At 33.9% G+C, this 11,424-nt stretch overlaps 2 pseudogenes across 1 annotated transcript; one reads left to right on the plus strand and one right to left on the minus strand.

Annotated features, from left to right (window-relative positions):
- The first annotated feature begins 566 nt into the window (after nucleotides 1–566).
- On the plus strand, nucleotides 567–3,128 carry LOC147928821 (vacuolar protein sorting-associated protein 53 A-like; annotated as a pseudogene).
- A 717-nt stretch (nucleotides 3,129–3,845) lies between these two features.
- On the minus strand, nucleotides 3,846–5,193 carry LOC104742618 (putative FBD-associated F-box protein At1g50980; annotated as a pseudogene). The gene is made up of 2 exons (XR_015579328.1): nucleotides 4,253–5,193; nucleotides 3,846–4,152 (listed from the first exon to the last, which is right to left on the minus strand). The product of XR_015579328.1 is annotated as a putative FBD-associated F-box protein At1g50980 (transcript).
- Nucleotides 5,194–11,424: the final 6,231 nt, after the last annotated feature.

The raw sequence follows: 11,424 nt of genomic DNA on the forward strand, positions 1-11,424 counted from the left end.
GTCGTGGAGATCGTTTTCCACATGTCTGCAGAGGATTTGGTTTTGGACAGAAGCGGTTGCAAAGTCGGAGAGAGAGTACCCAGAAGGCCACTGTAGATGAGTTTATCTTGTCTTTTCCACGTGTTGTACGCCGGGTTTGGTGTTGGTGGGTCGGTGTTGGTGAGCATCTGATCTGGTGGAACAGAGGATCCGTCAACATAGCCAGCGAGCTCGTATCCGTCAAGGAGGGAATGGACTTGGAGACTCCAGGTCATATAGTTGGTAGAGGTAAGCTTGGTTATGTTCATTATGTTGATTTTGAGAAGGCCTTGAGTGGTGTCAACAGCTTCTGCAGCGGCAGCCATGGCAGAAAAAGAAAAAGACGACGAGATAGAGATAAGGAGCAGAAAAGAGAGGAGATTAGAGATCGGAGAAAGAACAAAGAGGGAGGCGGCTGCAAGAAAAATGAATTAGGGTATCGATGGCTCTGATACCATGTAAGTTGAGAATGTTATTGTATATCTAAAGATTGATTACAAGAGTACATATATATACAGTACGAGAGATAGCCTCTAGGTCTAACAGATATGGAAGGTGATGTACAAGGGAAGAAGATATCGTAATAGTAATGACATGATATTATGTATCCTTAACAGTTTGATCCAGTTTCCTACAAGGGAAAGTCATAAACTCGTGTTCTTTTAGTGATGTATGCAGACCAATTTAATATGCTAGGTCACGGTTTCAAATTAGAACATAATAGCTTAGATAGAGATTATTGAGTTTCTTTTAATAAAAGGCTTTTCTCTTTGGAGGTCTTTGAACGAGTTCTACAAGTCTATGCTACGAAGCTATTTTCTAAACTTTCCAAAGGAGGCACTCCTAAACAGACAAATGTGCTTTGCATAGCTCCCTGGTTTCTGTTTCACATGTGTGCTTTTTGATGTTGTTAAGTTTTTTTTTTCCCTATGCAGGTTTCGGGGACAGATGAAAGGGTGATATGTTAGATAGTTAATTCTGCTGAGTATTGGCGTAAAACAGTAAGCTTATTTGACTTTTTACACATTTGTATGTGTGGCCTTACTTGTTGTTAGTTGGAGTTGTATCATATGGTGTTAATCTTATTTTAAGCCAGTCTGTTGTAGAGCGACCAATTGTGATATTGATGATCGTCACATCAAGTTTCATGGGTCTAGTTACATTCTCTATGCTGTTGTCATGTGATCTTACTCTACTGCATTTTAAACAATGATCTCTGTCCATTGAAGGCCTGCAGTTAGCAACTTTCTTATTGTTTGTAATACTCATGTTGTACATTGTCAGAGATACTATGTACTGGTTTTGTATCAAACAATGTAATGAACCTTGATATTAATTAATGGAACAAAACCTTGGCTCATCACAAGAATATTAAATTGTTTTTTGCAGTCCGGTGACTTGGCAAAAGAAGTCTCAACAATTATTGACCCGCAGTATGCAGACGGTGTAGACATGTCAGAGGTCCAGGTACGATTGACATAAAGGAGTTCCAATTTTTCCAGATATGTTATTTATTTTGGATTTTTCATAAGCTATGGTATTGTGCAGGATAAATTTCCGTCCATCATAACGAAAACATTGGTGACACTAGTCCATGGACTGGAAACTAAACTTGACACAGAAATGCAAGAGATGACACATGTTTATGGGGCACACTTGAGAGTGTGGGTGACCATTCTGAGTAAGATCTAACTGGGTTTTTTAAGCTTGTATTTTTTTGGATGCTGGTAGAACCAATAGACAACCAACAGCTTTGCAATATGCACCTTCTTGTAGGTACGTAAATGGAATATATACAATCCTTAACAACAGCGTTCCTGTCGTTTGGAAACTTCTCACTCCAGTCCACTTCCAATTCTTCCTGGACAAGGTAATTATATAGTATATTTGAATATCTTTATACTCCAATGATTGTTACTTGATGCCGTATACACAATTAGGATCAACCATGAGCCTGGACCAAATCCTTGTTTATTTTTTTTATAGAAAATGTGTGGTAGAGGCTTCCCACTTGATTACTCTACTAAGATTTGAATTGCTATGTCCCAAAGCTATTGCCAATCACAGATGATCACCTTTTTCTTAAAAAAATTGTGCAGTTGGCATCATCCCTTGGACTACGTTTCCGTGCTAATATTTTAAGATGCAAGAAAATATCAGAAACTGGAGCTCAGCAGGTTAGCCTGTGTGCTTGAGATCCCTCTCCCATGTTATGTTTATGAGTCCTTATGTTTCTCTGTCTTATGGTTTCATAGAAGTTGCTTGATACGCAAGCCTTGGAGACTTTTCTTCTAAAAGTTCCACCTCTTGATAGACAGGTTAGATCATCTGTTCCAGTTTATGTATCAGGGCCTCTGTTGAACACTCTGTATTTAAGATTAAACATTGCCTATGTTGTTAGTCATGAAGCATTGGTATTATAAACATTTATGATAACTCTATAAATCAAAAGCCAGTTAATTTGTTTTAGTTTTGGAAATGGCATTTCAGACTGTAAGTGTTGCGAGCTATTCTGAATTCGTGAAGCGTCAAATGAGCAGAGTTGAAGCAGTCCTAAAGGTTTTCGCCTGAGACCATCGAGACAATTTTACTTTTCCTGCCTCTCTCTCTCTCTGCTCACCGAAAACTTATATTATCCTACTGTAGGTCAGTGGCCGAGACATATAGACATAGTACACTGTTTCCAAAAGGAACACCCATGAAGCTTCAGCGCATCTTAGACCTTAAGGTAATTTTGGCATTCTGTATCCATTTTTATACTTGATCACTCTCAAGCTACCGTCCTTCTCCAGTGACATGCTCTTCACTGTTTGGAGAATCGTCTTCAGCCAAAACAGTACAGGGTCCTCAAAGAGATTGTAACGTATTTCATGTTGCTGGGTCTTACGAAAGCCGATCAGCAGAGTATACTTGATTATTTCAATAAGCATGCGCCACAAATCGCATAGTCTTCGGTCGCAGCAGAAATGCCACAACCAGATTCAATTCAACCTTCATAGCCTTTGGAAATCACTAACAGTTACCTGGCTGTAGTCGTTGAGTTCATAGCAGCAACCACTAGTTATAAGAAGTTCATCGCCCGTCCCTTGAAGAAACTCTTCATTGCATGATTTGTTTCTTTTTCTACCTTTTTCTTTATTTGATTCATATATTGATGTGTCCCTATTGAGACTTTTACATAACAATACAAAGCAAACTATGCATGTGTGAACATAGATGAGCAAACAGTTTATAGCTAACGAAAGATGATGTTAAAACGTTTTGTGAACAAATCAAAGTTCGTATATATGATAAACTATCAAACTTTAAACGACAATTTCTAAGTTGAGGTTGGTAATCATAGTGTTGATTCTACGGTTTTGAGTTTGAGAGTGATCAAGTATGAAAATGGATTCAGAATACCAAAATTACCTTAAGGTCTACGATGCGCTGAACTTTCATGGGTGTTGTTGAGTTTCAGTGTTTTGAGTAAATAAATAAACAGAAAAACATAGAATATTTTTATTTTTATAATAAATGAAACACATAAATAGACAAAGAACCCGACTCAATAACAATAAGAAATATATAGATTTAAGGAATAAATTACTAGGAGTACTAGGAAATACGTTGAAAACAACGTTCTCCAAATATCAACAACCCAACCATTGGTTTACTCAAACGCAAGCTGACATGCCTTTGAACTTCTAGTCACACATTCTAACTCTTTCAACATCACATGCTTCTCTACAGATTCTGAGTAGAATGTGGCCTTCTTTAGATGATTCGCGTTTGCTAGAATGTATTTTGCAGCTTCCCTCTCTTGTTGTGTGCCATTGTATTGTCTCCATTCAAAGATCTCCAGATGAGAAGATAAACTTTGAGGAACAAAATTTGGTTTGTTCAACACCGGGTTTATCGTGTCCTTGACACAGTGCTTTTGATACTAGAAGATAGAAATATAAATTTTCAGTCTTAGGCCCATAATAACGTGTATTTGAAGGAGGATCCACATACCAGTTTGAGCTGGAGAAGTCGAAGTCTAGGAGCATTATTGAGTATACGAGTAAGTAGATTCCATTGCTCAGCAGAACATAAACATAGCTCTAGATGGTCAAGATTGTAGAAGGAAGAGCAAGTAGGTTGATATGCAGTCTACAAATTGAAGCAACACATGAGTACGGGTGATGATGACACCCACATTGCAGTAAAACATGTTAAGAATTTTGACAAACAATAAAATAAAAGTTCTTACATATGAAGTGACAGAGCACAAAGAGAGATATTGGGTTGATGAAAGAGATCCTAGAAACTTGTAAGGGTTGTCGAAAACAACGTTGACACTTGCCTTGACCAGCCGAGGCATGTTTTCAAACAGTAAATAGTTGCTGAAGCTGTCCCTAATCCTAAAGTACCTCAAAGAAGGGGTATTTATCACAAATCTATGAACACCTTTAGGCCGTGATTTACCTGACGTATTATCGATAGATAAAATCCTCAGCGTACGCACATCGATCGTAAACATCATAACATTGGTAAGGGAGCTTCGTTTCACAACCAAATCTTCAAGAATTGGGCATTTGCTTAGAAGCCTTTTCACAGATTCGTCTCCTGAGAACTTGACCGATAAAAGGTGGAGACGTTTGAGGCATGGCATATATACATCAGGTTCAGGTGGAACATCCACCAAACTTAGATTCTCGAGTATAACAGTTTCAAGTTGTGAAATGTTGTAAAAGTTTTTGGGCAACTCAAAGGAACTACAAATCATCTCAATTCTCAGCTCTCTCAAAGAGCGAGCAACTGCCATGTTAAACAAAGGTCTTATGTCTTTATTGATACAAACTGGTTTCATCTTAAGATGCATGCTTTCTACGCTTGATCTTCTGTTAATAAATTGTGCAAACTTCCAGTAACTACTTCTTATGGCATCATCATCATACCTGAATGTCTTCACATCCTTCCAAAGAGATCTCCACCGTTTTTACAAGACACTTGTGGCTACGACATCTTTACTAGGAAGCAAAGATAATATCTTTAACAACACTTTATCTGGAAACTCGCTGATTGTCTGAATCTTATTCTCCATGCTTTCCTGGTTAATTTTGCTGCCATTATCAATTAGTGAAAAGCTTTCGTTCGCCATTTTACACTCTATTTGCATAGACAACCCTAAGACATATAGTTGTGTTTCTTTTATAGTGTTCTTGATCATCAATGTAAATCTTGGTCATGATTAAATTATCAATGTTCAGTTATCTCTTTGTTTTTACCATTATTTTTTACTTTCTTAAATGCTAAAAAAGAGGAAAGAAATCATGATATTAATTCTTATATTAATTCTTATAATTTGCTTTTAAATTAGAGAAGGAGTTTTTTCAGTGATTATATTACTTTTAAATTGAAATATTTTTTTAAAAATATAACACATGTCACTTAACTAGCTAGTAAGAAATGTGATTAGTGTCAAATTCCTACAAATCTATATTAAAACTTAGAAAATTTTAAAAAGAGAATCAATAAAACTTTTTTACTTGCTAAATCCCTTATACAAAAAGTACATGTCATTGAACCTACAGAAATGTGAAAAGTGGCAAGTTCAATAGCTGTTGGCAAACAATAAAAAAAAAAAAAAAGAGCAAATCAGTGAAACTTTTAAGACAAATCTTTTATAATTCATAAAATAAAGTACAGTCATCCGAAAAATAGAATTATGACATTGACACCTTAATCTGAAATAATAAAATAAATAAGTTTAATTGTTTTGTGAACTTTATAAATAAATGTTGGGTTGCTGTCAAAAAAAAATAAAAAAAAATAAATGTTGGGTTTTGGTGGAAATTTTTATCAACTATTTGACGTTAGACCATCTGCATCGCTTACCAACTCTCATCGTTTCTCAAAATAATGTATTTTAGCTATTTTCTTTTGATATTATTAAATATTTAAATAATAAATTTGTAAAAAAAGGTTAATTTATCATAAACTGCCATATGTCAAAGAAACGATTCTCATGGTTTTGAAAAGAAAACGTTTCTTAATTTTTACCACTAATAGAAATTACCGTTGGACATGCTCTTATCTCTCTTTGTGACAAAAACATATCTCAACAGATGTGTCAACAAAAATTTGTCGATTAAATCCACACTCCAGGGTATATATACAAACCGATAAATTAAACAAGTTTAATTCTCTTGGCTGTTGGCTCCTATATGGTTAGATGTTTTTTTTTTTTTTCTAATGAAGTATGGTTAGATTTTACAGTTGTCTTTCTTCTCAATGCTCGCTTTTGTATGTAGTAGGCCAAAAAACAAAAAACAAAATAGACACCATATCTTTGGCATTTGAACCATGGTCGATCAGTGTATTTATAACCACTAATACATAGAAAAGAGATTAGGATAACTTACTTATAAAATAAAATTAGTTAATTAACTGAATGTGTGACATGTAGCAAGTTACAAATTCTTTTAACTTTTAAAATGAGCGTATCAATGAAACAGTTGCTTGCTAAATTCCTTTATAAGACAATGCACAAATGTGAAAAGTGGCAAGTTCTCATATTTTTTAAATATCTAAATTTATTATTTATTACAAAGAGAACTATATAGACTTTCTTCATCATGCTTCTAATGGAAAATACTTAGAATCAAGGCGAACAGATCTAATTGTGCATCAATGAAGTGATCTTTCAAATTGTCTATATTAATCTGTATAATTATTATAAATCATATTATCTAGAACTCGAACCATTGGGGAATGGGACTTCCATAATTCACATAAATTTTTATAAATATTTTTAACATATCAATAGTTACATTTCTTTCAAAATATTGTTCAAAATTCCATTTTTGGCTAACCATTTTTTGGATCTGCCATTTTGTTTAATATATTTTAGAATTGCCATTTTTGTTACTTCAAAAACTAAGCATTTGAGTATTTTTTTTTCATATAATACATATAATTAATATAAAGTACTATACCCTGAGAAAAAATTGGAACCAAATCAAGCCAAATATAATATATAAAATTGTTTAGATATAAGAAAATGGCAAATTCAAAAATATTTTAGAAAAATGAAAAAAATCTACGGATGCCACTAAAAATGTCTTTTTCTTATAACTGATTCAAGAGCATTTCAATAAAAGTATTTATTTGCTGCAGTAGTTTTAGTTAATCCTTTATACAATAAAGTGCATAGGATTCAACCTGTAGAAATGTGAGACGGCCACACCCGCATTCTCAATACTCACACATGATTTAAGAGAAACAATCTCACAGGAACCCCATAATTCCAACAAAACAACCAACGTATAAATTGCTTCTTATAAAAAATCTCTCATAAATACATAAAACCCAACCACATCTAGTTACTGAGTCGCAAAACCAACCACCTCTAGCGACCAAGTAACAAGAGAGGTGAGGTGAAATATTTGATTTCGTCCAGCCACGGACAACACTTCCCCACGAATAGTTCGATTCACTATCAACTCCGCCAGTGTCGATCGACACCTCCACCTGGTGTCGATCGTCACCCGACATACCACTTGCGATCCAACACACATGGTCTCGATCAACACCGACACCCACAGCATCACTTTCGTCGATCTCTCCTCATCCAAACCTAATCCCAGCTGTTCTCTTATGACCCAAACACTCAACAACATATTGGTGTCAACCAACACCACCTTAGTGTCGTTCGACACCCCAACATTGCAACCACACATGGTCTCGGTCGACACCAACCCTTACGTACGGACAGAGCGAACTGATCCAAGATGGCTACTTTGGGAAAACGTTTAGAGGATGAAACAGAGTTCAATTTGGCTGAAATTTGGTGGGGAGCTTTGTAATGCTATCAGATTTGCATTCAACATTGGATTTGTGGAATGAATGGTTAGTTTGTGAATTAACCGAAAGTTAACATGGACGTTTTCCATGGACGTGTGGTGGCAATGTTGGGGTGTCGAACGACACCATGGTGGTGTCGGTCGACACCAACCCAAAAACCACGACCAAAGCTTCCCTTCAAGCTCTTTTTCGCCACAAACCCTAATTCTTCACAACTAATGATTCCCTAGTAGATTAAACACTAAACAACACAACTTACCTTCGATAACAGACATGAGAAAGCCTCCTTGACTCTTCCAAAACACATATAGATGATGGATCTCCCTTCTTTTTCTCTTAACCCTCCTCAAAGCTCTCTCTTTGCTCTTAGGATCAAACTCACAACCTTTCTCTCTTTTTTCTCTTTCTCTCCTAGAAGCGACAAACAAAACTCCCACAAAGAAAAGAGGCTTGTCAAGCCTTTAAAAGAATTAGGATTTTTTCTCTCCAAACCCAAACCAAGTTAAACCGAGCAATTTTGAAATAAACCAAACGACCACCAATTTAGTGATGTCGATCGACACACACCCTAAACTGGGTTCGAGATGTTACAAAATGTGAAAAGTGGCAAGTTCAATACTTTGTTATAAAAAAAATGGCAAGTTCAATATAAGTTTATACAAAATATTTAAATTCTTTTAAAGAGCAAATCCATTAAACTTTTTAAACAAATATTCCATAAGATGAAAGCACAATCACCCTACCAATAGAAATGTGAAAATTGGAATTTGTCTTAAATAGAATTGCTTCTTGTTTTCAGTTATAATTAGGGATTATATTAAGAATTTTGCTATTTTCTTACTTAGATATTGTGGATGTGCTATATTCGCTCAACTCTCACAGATTTACCATTTAAACGCTCAAAATTTTACAAATTTTTTTATTTTGTTTTGCTAAAATACATATTTTATAAAGCATGCTTATGTTTAAGAATAAATATAACTGACTAAACTCAAACATAACAAGTAAAACATATGTTATATTGTATAGTTATAACCTGAAAAATGGTAAATCTATAACATTTAAACCAAAACGGTAATTTAGAAGAAAAAAACATGAAAATCACATTTTCATAATTGATTCAGATGTTTAGATGGGGATCTTCCTATGCATAGAACTTTTTGTTCGTCACAAATTTATTGTTTCACACTTTTTTTGTTCCTTTTTTTGAAATCTTGTGCAATGTGCAATGTGCAATGAGGAGTGTACAATGAGGTGTGAGAAGGAAAATGAAATTAAAGACCTCACCAATGAAATAGTGCTACTACATTACCCAGCTGCCTATATATCCACAACAAGGTCCACCAGATGAAGTGGCTATTGCACATGCAAATGGTAGGCGAGACGCGACGCTGCAAAACGAAGAATGGAAAGGCTCTCCTTGGAAATGAAATACTTGATCAGCCAATTGGTCGTATACGCAGAAAAACCATACTAATAAGTCCTGTTTTAGAAATCGCTAGGCGCTAGTCGGGCGGTCAAGGTGCGCCTAGCGCCTAGCAAAACAATCGGAGATTAAACGGGGATTAATCGGGGACTAGTTTTAGAGTTATTTTATTGAATTAATATTAAATTAAAAATATGTAGTACTAAATATATGTATAATTCTGTTTATGTGAAAAGAAAAATATCAAATAAAATATAAAGCTATAGTATTGTTTTTAAAACTACAGTAAACACATAAAAACATAATTTTAAGAAAAAAATTATGATTTTAATTAAAAATTTGTACATTATTTATTGTAAAACATCATAAACTCTTAATTTAAATGTTTAAATAACAAAAATATATATATATATATATATATATTTGATTTATATTTGGCTCCAAAAATAATCGGTATATACAAAATTAAGCGGAAATTAATCGGATTAGACGGTATAATCAGATAATCGATGCTAGGTAGGGATTAGTCATTAATCGAAGGCGGAAAGGGTGGGTCTAGCGATTTTACGGAGCGTAATCGGTGCTAGGCGGAGATTTTTAAAACAAGACTAATAAGTGATAAGTTAACGTTAATTTTTTTCTTGAAACTGATTATGTAAACAAAAATAATAACTGGATTGTTACGTGGAAACCTTTCACTATTGGTATTTGGTATTTTTCCTTCAAATTATCTTATGTAAATAACTGAGACATTGTTATGTTTCTAATTAAATAAATATCGAATGGAATCTGCCTTTTGCTTGAATATTTTATCTCTACTTTTTTCTTTTTGTGATTCTAAATTTTTCTTGTGTCCCAAGGCATTCTTAAAATAATATAAGTTAGTACTTAAGTTTTACATGATATGATCCTCATCATCTAATAAACCATATGCGTCAGTGTAAAGTTTTTTCAATCGTCTCTAGAAGATATATATATACATCATAAACTCTTAATTTATAATATACTCAAAGATCATACATATATAATCTGGAGTTTGATGTTTACCTTTTTCATAATGGGGTGTAATGGTTTCCTAAAACATCTACCTATTAATTAATTATTTAAATACCAAATACCATGTGATATTTTTCTTACAAAGTTTGTAAATATTTTATACCACATAGTTTACCTAATGATAACTAAGAACATATAGTTTTAAAAGTACACTGATCAGTAACAAAACTAAACAATAAACATAATACATTTTTTTCATATCCTTATATGTCCATCGATTAAAAGAAAAATAAAATAAAAAACTACGTCCATTATTATTTATTGTCAGCCAAGCTGAATTATGAGTCAATATTCGTTAGAGCACAACTCCCTCCCTTAGTAATCAAAGTTTTTTCGCTTTAAGTTCTTTCGAAGATAACTTTTCCGGCACTATGAGCAAAAGAAAAACAAAAAAAACTTAAGAAAACAATACTGTCGAGATTTTTCTAGAATGTATGCTGCTTCCACAAATCTAATAAGCATTTTCTTATCCGCAATTGGATACAAAAATAATTGATGCAATTTGGATGCTAGCTTATCGGTGAAGAGAGTTCAAGAAAAGTAGAGCAACTCGAATCATCTCATCAGTGTTTCGGGATTGGTTATTTATGTCAAAATATAAATTTAACAGGCTATGGAGATTTTAGATGGCTCCGATGAGAAATGTAAGACTTACTCCCATGTAAACATAAATTTAGTTTGTATGGTTGAGGCTTAATTAGACGTATCTCTGTGAAAAGCAGCTGTTTTTTTTTTTTTTTTTTTTGTGGATCCTTGGTTGTTAAAATATATTGTAGTGGTCGGTAACAAAAGTAAAATTTTGACAACTGCCATGTTATAACCAAAGTTTTGATGTCTTTATTCCTAAAAGATAGATTAATCTTATATATATATTTGAAATTTTGATGTCTTTATTAGTAGTAGAGATATATGTTCGTAGGAGGAGGCCCAAAAAAAACTAACAGATTATAAAAACGTTGGATAATGATCTAATTGAGTCGTGTTCTTTTCTTTAAACAAACTTAATCCTAAAATATCGCGCGAGAAACTTGTGAAAATTGAAATATTCAGTTAGATGGAATGACAAAACTACCCTTATATTGTTGAAACCAAAC

The sequence above is a fragment of the Camelina sativa genome, chromosome 14 (assembly GCF_030686135.1).
Source record: "Camelina sativa cultivar CO46 ecotype springtype chromosome 14, ASM3068613v1".
Lineage (NCBI taxonomy): Eukaryota > Viridiplantae > Streptophyta > Magnoliopsida > Brassicales > Brassicaceae > Camelina > Camelina sativa.